Source organism: Leptonychotes weddellii, chromosome 12, assembly GCF_054177405.1.
Source record: "Leptonychotes weddellii isolate Sample4059 chromosome 12, ASM5417740v2, whole genome shotgun sequence".
In the NCBI taxonomy this organism is placed as follows: domain Eukaryota; kingdom Metazoa; phylum Chordata; class Mammalia; order Carnivora; family Phocidae; genus Leptonychotes; species Leptonychotes weddellii.
In genome coordinates this window covers 37699391-37714121 of record NC_138380.1, presented here as the reverse complement: position 1 = coordinate 37714121, position 14731 = coordinate 37699391, and the positions used below count along the sequence as shown (strand labels likewise).

At 40.5% G+C, this 14731-nt stretch overlaps 1 protein-coding gene across 18 annotated transcripts in view; it reads left to right on the top strand.

The window, feature by feature from the left end:
* Positions 1-14731, top strand: part of LOC115941206 (uncharacterized) — a 76304-nt gene that overhangs the window by 13301 nt on the left and 48272 nt on the right. The window contains exon 3 of one of the 18 annotated variants that reach the window (XR_014139206.1): positions 11709-12129. The exons of 16 other annotated variants lie outside the window; for them this stretch is intronic. The gene's annotated coding sequence lies outside the window, so the exon portion shown is untranslated. Of the gene's footprint in view, positions 1-651; positions 1518-11708; positions 12130-14731 lie in introns of those variants that run through there. One more of the 18 variants, XR_014139213.1, reaches the window with a different exon arrangement.

Below are 14731 nucleotides of genomic sequence, written 5' to 3'. Positions count from 1 at the left end.
TCTCTCTCTCTCAAATAAATAAATAAAATATTTTTAAAAATAAATAAAATTTTTTAAAAATTGTCGCAAAATATACCTATTTGGCTATTCACTTTAAATAATGCTTCCATAGTTTAAAAGGGATGTAGGAATATTCTAGACCATTGTTTAAAATAGCAAAAAATGAAAACTAAAAATCCAGTACTGAGGGTTTGGTTAAATAAGCATAGCATAACCATATACTGCAATACTATACAGCTTTTTTAAAATTACGTACAGATAAATATGTACTGAGATAGAAGTGGTTCATGGCATAAGGTGAAAAACAAACTGCAAAGATTATGTTTGGCAAAATCCCTTTTCACTTGAAAATTATATAATCCATGTATGACAAACAATTTCTGGAAATACGTTAACCAAAATATCAATAGTGGAATTGTGGTGAATTCTGCATATCCATGTTTTCTATACATGTTTTCTACTATCCATACTACTTTCTGCCTACCCATGTTTTCTAATTTGTCTAAATAAATTTGTTTTACTATTTTGATAAGAAAAAAGTAATTTTTAACTTGTAAAAGCTCACTTATCCCTTGATTCAGCAGCAAGCCTTGTTGGCATTATTCTCAGTTTTGGCCTTTCTTATTTTTAAATAAAATATACATTTTACAGGGACAACCAGTTCTTTTCATAAACCCTTATATTTTGGGGTGCCTGGATGGCTCAGTTGGTTAAGCATCTGCCTTCAGCTGGGGTCGTGATCCCAGAGTCCTGGATCGAGGCACACGTTCGGCTCCCTGGTCCGCGGGGAGCCTGCTTCTCCCTCCCTCTCTGCCTGCCGCTCCCCCTGCCTGTGTGCACTCTCTCTCTCTGTCAAATAGATAAATAAAATCTTAAAAAAATAAACGCTTATATTTTAAAATACTAATGTATTTTGTTTATTGACAATCTGGATGGAGTCAGACATGAGGCTTTAAGTTAATTTCATGTTTTAAGTTTTAATCTCCATAAGGAACATTTTCTAAAATCAAAACTGGTACTAAAAAAGGAACCTACTTCGGTGGTTTAAAAAACCACTTTTTTTTAGAAAGTAAGCAGGATTGAATGGTATTTTTATTTTAAAAATTTGCTTGCTCACAAATTCTTCAGAATTTTAGATGAAGACCTAATTTGAGAGTTATATTCAAGTTACGGATTTCATATTTACTATCACATTATTAAATTTCTTCTTAGAGGTACTTAGTGTGGTATTTTCATGAGGAAATATACTCATTTGTAGAACAGGAAACAATGAACCATGAAATGCACCATTGCTGCGGTTAACCACATTAGCCACTGGGTGGCCCTACTGTCTCACTCCATTCAGTATCTCTGCCCGTGGAAGTTTCCAATAAAACCGAAGATGAAGAGTAAGGCTTTATTCACAGAATGCTTAATTAGGAACTGATGCAGCATTTACGGTCTCAACATTTTATTTAGAAACAGTTCTGCTCGTGTATGCAGTATTTTCTTGTGTTCTTTGATAACTAGGCATTTGATTTGCCGAGGAAAGGAAGGGAAAAGCTTTTTTTTTCTTTTTTTCCTTAACATTTCATCATTTCCTATTCCAATTTTTTAATCAGAACCAAAAAGTCTTCATTTGTGACATCTTAGCTATTTTCATAGCTATCATTTTCAGAGTCCTATAATAAAATAATACCAGTAAAAACAAAGAAAGTTACCACTAGACAGGAACTTAGTATCTTCTTTTGGAAAGGTAGAAAGCTACCTCTTTTGGAAAGGTAACTTCTGCCTCTGAAAAAATTTCATTGTGTTCTGGTAAGGACTCGTGAATAGAAGACAGAAATAAACCCCAGAGATGCAGTGTTAGCCTCTGAATAAGGGATCCTTAAGGCTAAATCTCCCTGGAATCACAGATCTACACCTTGGGTCTAATCATAATTTAGAAACCTGACCTCAATTTTTATTTCTCGATGCCATTACATTTGCATTCCATGCATTTATGATAAGCTTTTTCTCCATCCTCTCTTTTAGTCTAATTTTTCAACCCTAAACCTATCGTTTTCTTCTGTGTTCTTGGTTCCTTTTTAATTTCCTATCCCCATCTTTTTCTTTTCTGCTGTCCCTTTTCATTTGCTAGGTTGAGCATATAATTTTTGAATGAGAGTCATTGTTTTAAAAATTCTACTTTAGCCCTGAATCATTCCTTCAGAGGAAAGGAATTCTAGAAATCTAACATAAATGGTTCAGAGTTTCAGATGTCCCTAAATGTGAACACAATTACGTGAATACTTGAGTTAGTAATCACTGCTATTTAATAAATTAGCTGTATAACTGATTTACTAATCTGCTTGGGAAAACTAATGAATGATGGGATCAGATAAAAAAAAAATTTGAACTCAAACAGCAGCGAAATTAGAAAGAGAACATATTTTTGATTCTACACACTATAGAGTAACTAAAAACAGAACTTGGGATAGACTACAGAACTCCAAGTGAGGAAGTAGAAATTAAACAACAAGTTCACCTTATCAGGAAAAAAATACAGTCATGACTTGGAGAATATACCGTTTTAAACATGTTCAAATAGATAAGGAAGAAGAAGTAATGTAGGATCTTGGATCCCAGGTTTGGGAATGATTTAATCTTGTATAATTCATAGAGTTCTCTGCAGAAGGGGAGAGGAATAAGGAATCTGATTGGTGATCAGGGAGAGAATAAATCACAGCTATCATCCTACCCAGAGGAGATAAATGCACACAAAACCCTCGAAGCCCAGTCATGTCATATATCCCAAGGTTGGGTCAAATCCCTATGCTGGGGGCGCCTGGGTGGCTCAGCCGTTAAGCATCTGCCTTCGGCTCAGGTCATGATCCCAGGGTCCTGGGATCAATCTACAGATAGAGATTTGGGATCGAGCCCCACATCAGGCTCCCTGCTCGGCGGGGAGCCTGCTTCTCCCTCTCCCACTCCCCCTGCTTCTGTTCCTGCTCTCGCTAACTCTCTCTCTGTCAAATAAATAAATAAAATCTTAAAAAAAAAAAAAAATCCCTATGCTGGCTGTCACATATGTCAATAGTACTATCTCCCCAGTCAAAAACAAGCCTGTTTGCATAGTGTGGGAGCCAAATGGCAGCAACCACACCCACCCTAGGGGCTTCATTATTTCCCATGTCTTCTGGGATTAGACTTATATTTTTTGAATGAAACTCTGCAGTGGCTGAATCTCATGGGACACCAGTGGGGCTAAATCTATAACATTCTTCATCCATAAATAGACTTGTGTCAACAAAGTTTTAGATCAAAAATGTATTTAAATATTTCTAAATGTCTCATTTGTGCAAATATTCAATTTCCTCTTGCTGCAACTTGAGTCCGTTGTTATTCCTTTTTAATAATGAGATGTTTCCAGGATATAGAAAATTATAAAGAATCATAGGATGAACTTCCAGGTGCCTATTATACAGCCAAGACAATTTTTACCATTTTCCTTATTTGCCTGAGCATTTTCCTAAGAATTTTTTAATACAAGTAAAATATTTTAGATACAGAAGAAATCCCTGGTACCATCTCTTCTAACCCCACTGCTCATCATCCTTCCCTTCAAGTAACCACTACCAAGAATTTGGTGTTTATCATCCCATGCATGTTTTTATAGTTTGACAACATATGTATTCCTAAATAAAATATATATAAATGAACATTTTAACCTTTTCTAAAAAATAGCACCATATTGTATATAGCCTTCTGCAATTTGCTTTTTTTACTTAACATTGTATTTTTAAGATTTACCCATTTTGAGAATATTACTCAGCCATAAAAAAAAATGAAATCTTGCCATTTGCAACAACATGGATGGATTGAGAGGGTATAATGCTAAGTGAAATAAGTCAGAGAAAGACAAATGCCATATGATTTCACCCATATGTGGAATTTCAGAAACAAAACAAGCAAACAAAAAAGACAAACCAAAAAAACTCAACTACAGAGAATAAACTGATGGTTACTAGAGGGGAGGTAGGTGAGAAGATGGATGAAATAGGTGATGAGGATTAAGAGCACACTTACCGTGATGAGCACTGAGTAATGTAGAGAATTGTCGAATCACTATATTGTACACCTGAAACTAATATAACACTCTGTTAGTTATGCTGGAATTAAAAATAGATAGGGGTGCCTGGGGGGCTCAGTCGGTTAAGCGTCTGCCTTTGGCTCAGGTCATGATCTTGGGGTCCTGGGATTGAGCCCCATGCCGGGCTCCCAGCTTAACAGGGAGCCTGCTTCTCCCTCCGCCCCCCCCCCCCCCGCTTATGCTCTCGTATGCGCGCTCGCTCGCGCTCTCTCGTTCAAATAAATAAATTGTAAAAATCTTAAAAATTAAAAAAATAGAGATAGATAAATGATTTATCCATTTTGCTACATTTACCATCAGTCTTCATTTGTTTTAATTTAGACCTGCAGCTCAGTTCTCTCTGATTTTGCTTATTCATTAGGCAGTTTGGCCTTACAGAAGTTTACCATTTAGTGGAGGAATTGCAAACAGTTTTTGAAACAGCCATGATTTTAATCTTATCTGTTTACCATGGAAAAACAGATTAAGAAAAAGGGTCTGTTTTCAGTCTTTTTCATGTAGTTTCTAAAGATGACCTGAGCTATTCAAGTAATTAATACCCCAAAAGTTTTTCTGTTTTGTAATGAACACCAATAAATGCATTATGGAGCTATTGGGCTGTACGGTAAAGCGGAGAGTTCTTGTCCCTAGGAGTTAGTGGTCTTACAGTCTTGTCCTGACTGTACTGTCTTCGGCACTTTATCTAACTCCTCTGGGCTCTCATTTTTCTCATCTATAAAATGAATCAGTTGGACCAGATCCTCTTGGCACTAATTTCAATGATCTGTGAAATAGTTAAATAAAAATTATAAAGGCTTAAAATTTATTTTAAGTCCTATGCTTTAGTAGAATTTCATTTTCTGTCTGAAATAAAATTTTATTACAGTCCTTTGATAAGGAAACTGCATAATGTATGAATACCCATTTGTTAGGACATAGAGTGTATTTAACTATTTAAATTAGTATGTAGGTGTATAGGTACATTTGTGACTTCATGACACTTTGTTCACATCTGTAATCTATATGTAGGCAAATTGTAAGGACTGCAGATGGGAGTGTATAGTATTAGAAACACCTACAGATATTTGGCAGTTTCAGTCACTCTTCCTGGACTCTTCAAATACAAGAGTAAGGTCTTTTATTAAAGCTGCAACCTGTAGAATCCTCCCTCAATCCTTTATCAGAAAAATAAAATAAGTCATGTTAGAGGATTTTTGAATTTCTGATTGTAGATATCAATAACTATCAGTCTGGAAAATGGCCGAGCATAATAAAAAATATAATCTTCTAACACTGGAAGCTTTATAGTAACACAAAAATGCTACTCCTCTATCTCCCTCATCCTCCCACTCCTACCAACTCCTGTCCACAATTTCAAAAGAGACATGAGAAAATCCTTTTAGGGGGCGCCTGGGTGGCTCAGTCGTTACGTGTCTGCCTTCAGCTCAGGTCATGACCCCAGGGTCCTGGGATTGAGCCCCGCATCAAGCTCCCTGCTCAGTGAGGAATCTGCTTCTCCCTCTCCCACTCCCCGTGCTTGTGTTCCCTCTCTCATTGTGTCTCTTTCTGTCATATAAATAAATAAAATCTTTTAAAAAGAAAATCCTTTTAAACCACCATTTACCTTGAAGTAAATTTTAAAAAGTGTGATCAGGGATAGAAACAACATAGGTGCTAAGAGTGTGAAAATAAATCTTGATGATTGCCCAAGTATCTAATAACTTGTTCACCAATACTGTGTTTAAAAATATAAATTTTCATGAATAACAGATTATAATGATGATTGGCCTTTGAAAAACCTGTTTCCCACTCCTTTTTAGCATGGAAGCATCCCTCACTTATTGCTATGGGGAATTGCCCTATTTTGTCTTGTTTCAGAAAGAAACCGTCTCATTTTGTGGGAAACCATCCTCATCACCTAATGTTTCGGTCCATTTTTTTCCCAGGATTTTTGCACTCGAATACCAATTACATCATCTCTTGGGGATATGATAAAATTACGTTAAAAACTCATGTTAAAACTGCAGATTTCCTTTACTGCTCTACATAACAGCCTTACTCCCAGAGAATTCACAAATTACATTTAAGGAATAAGGGAACTTCCTTTCTTCATTTTATTCTCATTAAATCTTCTAGGACATTGATTAATTAAAGAGGATTGGTCTACTAAAGTGTGTCCATTAAGTGTGTAGGGCATGCTACTCATCAAATGCCAGGGCTCTGAATGGGTAAGATTTCATGGTCAAGTATAGCTCTCTTAATACTCAAAATCTCCTTCTCGTGCCTCCTCACTCCCACAGTCTTCCATTTCACTGCTCTTCGTTCTTGCTCCTACCAATACCTCCACTTAGATTCTCGCATCCCACCTCCTTTCCCATAACTCCTTCCTCTCAGTAAGTTTCACTTTTCCCATCTACATTTAGCCGCATCTGCTCTGATCTGTAGGCATATTTTGCCTTAAACCCTAGGCAGGTGAACAGAGGCAACACGATATCAACCTGTCCAAGAAGCGCTGCGATTATGGAAGGTAGATAAGCAGGTGGTAGCAAGAGCATCCAAGTGGATCAGCCAGGCCTGGGGACCCGCCGGGCTGGCCCACTTACAGGCATTAACGAGACGGCAACACGAAGGAGGCCTCACCGTTACTGTAATTGCTGAGAGCAGGAAGGAGGGGGCAGCAAGGGGGAAGGAATTCTCGAAGAAAAAGTGGAAAACCAAGATTAGAATCCCAGGAAGATCAAGTACCAGTGCCACGTCCCGCAGGTTGGGGGAAGGACCAAAGTCGGTGTGGGAGAGCCAAGAGTTTACCTAGTGCTTTGGCTTTATCAGTAGGCAGGCGCACGCGCACGCAGTACCGCAGCTGAGCTGATAGCTCCCTGCTCGAGCGGGTCAGGGAAAACGTGAGGGCGGAGGAGCCCACCCCAGGGGCTGTTGAGGCCCAGCTTAGGAAGCAGCCGGCAAAACCGGCAGAGGCTGCTGGGCCGATCAGGCACCAGGAATGACAGAGAGGCTGGCACAGGTGAACGGCAGCCACCGGGCAGGACAAACCAGCTTGGCCAGTGCCACAGCGGAGGCCATGCTGGGCTTGGATCAGGGAGGTTGAGGCAAATATGAGAAAGTAGAAAAGACCAAATAGGTAAGCCGAGGTAGTGAGCGGCCAGCATGAACAGACACAGGGCAGGCCGGATGGCTGTCACTATGTGTCCAATTTTCCAGCTGTGATCGAATAACCAATTAAAATGTAAGTCACTTTAGGTCAAGGTCAATTTGAATTCTACGCTTTGCTGGTGATACAGGATCATTAACTGCATCAATAATGCCCATGCTAGGGGTGCCTGGGTGGCTCAGTCGGTCAAGCGGCTGCCTTCGGCTCAGGTCATGATCCCAGGGTCCTGGGATCGAGCCCCGCATCGGGCTCCCTGCTCAGCGGGAAGCCTGCTTCTCCCTCTCCCACTCCCCCTGCTTGTGTTCTCTCTCTCACTGTCTCTCTCTCTCTGTCAAATAAATAAATAAAATCTTTAAAAAAATAATAATAATAATGCCCATGCTAAACCCATTCTGAAATAGGGGCAATTGTATCCTTTATTGTTGGTCTGGACGTGTTCAACAAAAAGGAAATGATGAAGGCAAAACCGTGCAACTTATTTTATTTATTTATTTAATTTATTTTTAGAGAGAGAGTGCACACACACACAAGCAGCGGGGGAGGGGCAAAGGAAGAGGCAGAGAGAGAATTTGCCTGAGACCTGGCTCAGTCTCACGACCCTGAGGTCATGACCTGAGCCAAAACCAAGAGTCAGACATTCAACCTACTGAGCCACCCAGGCACCCCACCATGCAACTATTTTTAAAACTGATGCTCATTAATAAATCTCTTGAGGAGATTTAACTTGACAATGTTGAGATTCATGTAACTTTATGTTGAGAATACATTTTCCAGAAATAATTTATTTCAATTGGTCACATTTTTATCTTACACTAAAGTGTAAATTTAATTTAGTGTAAATAACTACCATTTGAATACTAACATAATCTTTTTCCTTACACAAAAAATAAAAGAACATTTATGTATGTGCACATGTATGCATCAAGACTAAAAATTAAACGTAGGTTAAAGTCTTTAGCTAAGAAAAACGATTGGCAAATTCACAAGTTAGAATTTATAATTCCATTGTGAGGTTAACTAACTTGTTAGTGTAAATAAGATCGTCAGCATATCAAAAAGGTGATCCTGTCTCAGTTGTAACTACAGATTGCAAATCTTGGGTCAGTTCAAATTTTTACCAACAGATGCCAGTGACTTTACTGAAAGCAGAAAATTAGAATAGAAATGGAAGTGTAAACACAACCCTAGTTGATGAACATGCTCATTGTACTTCCTTAATATGATACTAACAAATATTCAGCTTTTGAGTTGATCAGTGGTATATTCAACATATCACAGGAGCATAATTTTTAAAATGATTTGTCCAAAGTTTCTATCAATCCATCCTAGCAACAGAGCCAAGTGTTAGAGTTATTGCCGCCTGAGTTGCAACAGCTGCCCTGGGAATCTTGCCCAAACAGCAAGTTAACTGTTATTCACAGTACTATCTGGTCTTTCCCACCCCAAACATACACAAAAGATTTTTGTCATTCTTGGCATTGAGCAATAGAAGTAGCAAGACATGCCAGTAGAACTCCAAAGGCAGAATGTCCTTCCACCTGTTTTACGCTGTAAGACAGACTTCCAAGTGCGAGGCGGTGTGGAGGGCTGTTTCCTTGAATGGCAGCTGAATGCACCAGCAGGATCCTTGGCAGCAATGCCCAGGCACTGAAGCTGGGCATTCAGGAAAGCTAAATGGAGAAAAGAAACTTGAGCAAACTGCTTCCTGGAACACTAAGAACCTAAATGGGAAATTAAGAACTACCAGATTCTCTCTATCCTTACACCAGCCAAGATCAGATTTCCAAGCTCCTATTTATTCTAATTTTTCCCCCAAAAAAGTGCTATGACAATTTATGAAGATAATAAAAATTATTTTTTTTCTTTGAGAAAATGGTATTGCTTACCGCTTTATTATGCTCTTACTTGAGAATTTTTTCCCCATCCTAAAGGAACAACTTTGTACCACAAAAGAGGTTCATCTAGGGAGACACGTGACTTATTCTGCATCTCAAAGAGACAGCTCCTTAGGTAAAAGGCGTTGGATATTCCAGTTTGCTTTTTGAACATCGAGGTATCACATTAACAGAAAGCTGGGGCAAAGTCTGGCCTCTGCCTGCTTGGCAGACAAAAATCTCACCACCCAGCAGGACACCTAGACAGGGAGAACTTGGGGCAGGAATAACTCCCACAGTGGAGCATGAGGATAAACTGATAACAAAAAACCTACAAGTCACAGGCTTGTGTTAATTTTGAGCTATCTGCCTGGTGCCATCCGGAATTCTAATGTCAAACCTAGAAGCTTAGCAGTTTCAGAAAGTAATAACCGCAGTCCGAGGGGGCAGGGGAGAATTCCTCCAGCTACTTTTAGTTTTTCAGGAAGCTTGGAAGTAATTGTTTACTTAAAGCCTCAAGGATGACTTTTAGTTAGGGGAAAAAAAAAAAAACCTCTTGATTCCTTGATTTCCTTTTGGGAAGATAAATTCATTATTACTTAACAAATGTGTTTGCTTCTTGTCAAAGCAGGGATTCTGTGGGGGAAATCACATTAAAAGGGGTGCCTGGGTGGCTCAGTCAGTAAGCGTCTGCCTTCGGCTCAGGTCATGGTCCCAGGGTCCTGGGATTGAGCCCCACATCGGGCTCCCTGCCCTGCGGGAAGCCTGCTTCTCCCTCTCCCACTCCCCCTGCTTGTGTTCCCTCTCTCACTGTATCTCTCTGTGTCAAATAAATAAAATCTTTTAAAAAGGGGGGGGCAGTTTCAGTGGGGAAGGGATTAGAAAACACTGTCCTACAGAAAACTGTTTTAGGGATGTAAATTTTCAAGTTGTTTTCATAAACATTTCACAAACAGTGGTTTATTTTCCATTATGCTTGCCTCTCATTCAATCAAAGTGCTGAAGATTTACAAAGCTTGTTAGAGGCGTGGCTGTGGGAAATTCCAGAGCTGCTGCCGCCTGTGGAGACTTCCTTTACTCAGTGTCTCAGATCCCAGACACTCAGATCCAGATCCCACGGTCTGATTTGCCAGAGCTGCAAGGAAATGATAGAAATTCAGTAGAAGTAGACTTTGCTGCCAGGCAGCCTTCTCATAACGTTAGGGATTCTTCAAAGAGGTTTTACCAAAGCAGAGGCAGAGCATGCATATGGACTTACCCAGATTCAAGAAATGCGGGCAACAACGTTTCTTATTTGATCTCCTCTCATTTCATCAGTGAGAACAAAATCCATTGTTTTCAGTTGGCACAAAAGTGTATTTATTCATTAACCCGCCACGCGTTGCTCATGTACCCATCCTTTGCCAGGCTCCGTGCTAAGTGCTGGAGAAAGATGAATAAGACTCAGTGCCACAAGCAGAGTTGTCAAAACCTGACCTCATTCTGGGTTGCTTGGACAAGCCAGCTGGGACCTGGGCTCCTCACTTCCCACAGAAGGGATTGCACCCAAACTTATAACGGAACCAGTTTCTCCCTTCCGTAGAACCAAGGTCCTCAAGTGTTGGACAACTGGTTTTCCCAGGCAACTCCCATAAAGACATAGTATCTAACCCCAGACTGGATGATATCCAAGAAGTTTGATTATCCCCCCACCATCTAGGTCATTCTCACTCTTGCCCGATAAAGAGAGCAGCGAGGGAACAAGTTCCCTTCCCTGGAATGTCCACCCATGGTGAGTCCAGCAGAGAATCGTGGTGCATCTCTTCTGTTCTCTCATTCATTCTTGCTTTGTAAATTTCCCCAGTAAAGCCTATGAGATCTCATGGAATTCATCACGAACCTTGTTGCATGACAGGTGATGAGCCTGAAAGCATCCATCTTACAGAACAATGCTTCCCAGCTTCTGTAATACTACTCAGCACCATGCTGAAATCACCTGTTCCAGAACAAATCCTGTCCTTTGACACAAAGGATTTAATGTTCAGTTCTGGTGGGACCTGGTCAAGGGAGGGAGTTGGGAAACACTTCAGGGGGTCAGTGCTAACTTCCTAGCAGAGGAGTGAGGAGTTTGTGCCATGGAACTCCAGTGTTCCTTCTCTAACTGCTCAGCTCCTGTGGACCATGCCCACATTAAGCCTCCCACAACCATTGATCACATACATGTTTGTTTCATGAGTTCATTGGTTTAGTCACATAATTAGAGCTGTCACATAATCAAGGGCCTTGAAAAAGCATAATGCTCTCTCCAAGTAATATTATTTGGATATCAAAGGTGTATTTAACATAGATTATCGGGCGCCTGGGTGGCTCAGTTGGTTAAGCGACTGCCTTCGGCTCAGGTCATGATCCCGGAGTCCCAGGATCGAGTCCCGCATCGGGCTCCCTGCTCGGCGGGGAGTCTGCTTCTCCCTCTGACCCTCCCCGACTCATGTACTCTGTCTCTCTCTCTCATTCTCGCTCTCTCAAAATAAATAAATAAATCTTTAAAAAAAAAATAACATAGATTATCAGTTCCATTTTTTTGTTGTTTGTTTTTAAGCTAAGAACTTACTCCCCAGATGAAGGCTTATAATGAAGCTCAGAATATAAAATACATGTATGTGGACCTGCTCCAACTGAAGTGAGGCGGAGGGGTAGGACTCAAGGATCCCAAGGAACACTGTTTGAAAAGCACTGTGAGAAATACCAAAAGGGTAAAAGAATTTAGAAGTTTCTTGAAAAAATAAAGCCCAGCTGTTCTGTAGCTTGACTATGATGGTGAATACACAAACCTACACATGGAATAAAATTGCAAAGAACAAAATAGGCTCATACACAAACAAGGACATATAAAACTCGTGAAATCTGAAGATCAGTGGATTGTATCAATGTCAATTTTCTGGTTGTGATATTGTGTTATAGCTCTGTAAGATGTTGCAACTGGGGAAAACTGGTGGAAGGGTATACCAGGTCTCCCTGTATTAGTTTTTCCTACTGCATGTGGCTCTACAGTTATCTTTAAAAATTTTATCATAATTAAATAAATAAGTCCCTGGCATGAATTTCTCATCCTGTCCTTTTCCTCCTGAAATCACAGAATGGTCAAACTTACCTATGACTACCAGCTGAGGTTCTTTGGTGTTCATATTAATGGACATAGGCAGGTGTATCAGGAAGCCTTCAGGTATAAGTAATAGATAATGCTGACCCAACTGACTTAAGGAATAAGAAAAGCGTGGTGTGGGCGTCTGGGTGGCTCAGTCGTTAAGCGTCTGCCTTCGGCTCAGGTCATGATCTCACGGTCCTGGGATCGAGCCCCACATCGGGCTCCCTGCTCGGCGGGAAGCCTGCTTCTCCCTCTCCCACTCCCCCTGCTTGTGTTCCCTCTCTCTCTGTGTCTTTCTGTCAAATAAAATAAATAAAATATTAAAAAAAAAACGGGGTGTGTTATATAATAAAAAGTCTAGAGTAGGGTAGTCCCATGGTCAGTTGGATTCAGTAGCTCACCATCATCAATCAAGGACCCACATTCTTTCCATCTTTCTACCCTACTATCTGCCACATGTTAATTTTGTCCTTAGATGAGCTTCGTTAGCAAATAGCTGCTATCATACCATACCATATCATTTTCTTAAGTTTCATGCTAAGGAAACATTTGTGGATCTTTCTACCACTTGCTTCACTCACTTATTTTTATTGACCAGGATCAAGTCACAAGCACTTCCCTACATGAATCACTGACCAGGGGGATAATTTTACCTAGATATAGTCCCTGGTGGTGGGAGATGGTTATATCTGAAAAAAATCAGCACTCCGCTAATGAGTAAGAGCCAGGGGTGGATGGGCGATGGATAGGCAACCCATTACCAAGGAGCCACAACAATGTGGAGTGAGAGTTATCCTAGAAGATTCCAGGCATTTTTCAATAGTACAGCCATTGAATCTCCTAGATTGTGAGACAAGCTCAGAAAGTGATGAAGATGGAGCAGGCACTTTCTAGCACCCAGAACAACTGGAAAGAACATACTTTTACAGCCAATTCCTGATTCTACACCAAGGAGAATGATGAGTCCAGCTCATCATGCACAAGCCTGGGGAACTCAAAACTAGGAGGAGAACAAGGGAAAGAGGCTGCCATAGCAGAAACCCAGAGAATGAACCTCCTCCCAGGAGCTGGCAGGGCTGTCCTTGTCATTAAAGATCCTGTCCTGGGTTTAAAGGTGAGCAATTTTTTTTGCTTTGTTTTATTTAGCTTGAGTGAGGGTTGAGTTAAAGTAAGATAATATATAAGGGTTATTTTTTTTTTAAATAAAACTATTTTAAAAGTGAGGAAATGCAACAGCTGCCTTTCAGATGGTTGATTTCTTGGTCATCAGAGATTTCCTTTTTTATTTACCCCAAATTTCTGACCTACAAGTATAGCACCCAATGCAGTATTTGTCACTGAATCCTTGCTTAATCATTGTGTAGGATAAAACTCCTTGGAACTAGAGGTGGGGTTTGAGGGACATGAAGACCAACCAGAGACAAGGAAAGACTCTTACTGCTGGAGTTGGTACCAGGAGACTCAGGGAGGGAACAAGGAGTCAGCGTGTGTATTTGAAGATATGCCCATATTTGGTAGGGTTGAAGGGGTACAAAATATGGGGCAAATGACAGGCTTTTACTGCCTCCCTGCCTGCAATGTCAGCCTCAAGGAGCCAGAGACCAGACATCTTCCCCAGTGCCTATCTGTATTCCCAATGCCTATCACATAATACATGTAAATATTCATTTAATTAACCAAAAATTTCCTTGTGAACTTTCAAATTATAAAAGGCTAGAAGGGTATGTTCTTTCTGAACCATGGCCTCAAGAAGAAAGGAAGGGAGCAGAAGATAGCTGTTTCAGTCATTCTCCGTCATACCCCCCGCATTTGTGGTCCTCTATCAGGACATCCACTTGCAAAACCCCAGTCCTAGAGCAGGAAATGGTGGGCAAGATGGAATTGCCCAGCTCAGGAAGACCTTCTCCAATGATGCACTTGAGTAAGGAGTGGGGGTGGGGGACTATTACTTACAGGGTCTAAATCTTGGCGCTGGAATTAGACCTCAGTGCTAGGTCTGCAGACCTGGAGGGCCTGGCGTCCTGCAGGCCAAAAGCTGTTCTTCCCAAGTTCTGGGCAGTGGAAGTTGTGTGAGCTGAATAGTGAGCTCATCTAAACTTCGAAAAGATGGGGAAGACTGTTGTTCCTCTCCCCCTGGAGGAACTTTACAAATGACCTTGACAAATAGCCCCTCAAAACCTACAGAACCCAGTTTTTCACAATCCTCTTTATTCCTCTGCTTCTATTTTCTTTTTCCTCCTTTTTCTTCCTTCTACATTTCTTGTCTTCCTTTCCCTTTCTCTGTTTATTCTTGTCATCCCCTCTTTCCCTCCCATTTCCCCAACTCTTCTTCCTCCTCCCCAGTAAAGGGGACACTTTGGAACTGAAAGTATACCTCAAGATTTATTGAAAGCAATTATCTCTTCTTCATAGGATTCTCTGGCCTTTCATAGAAAGTGATTCTTCTATCCCAAGGTGACTTTCATAATAATTCCCTG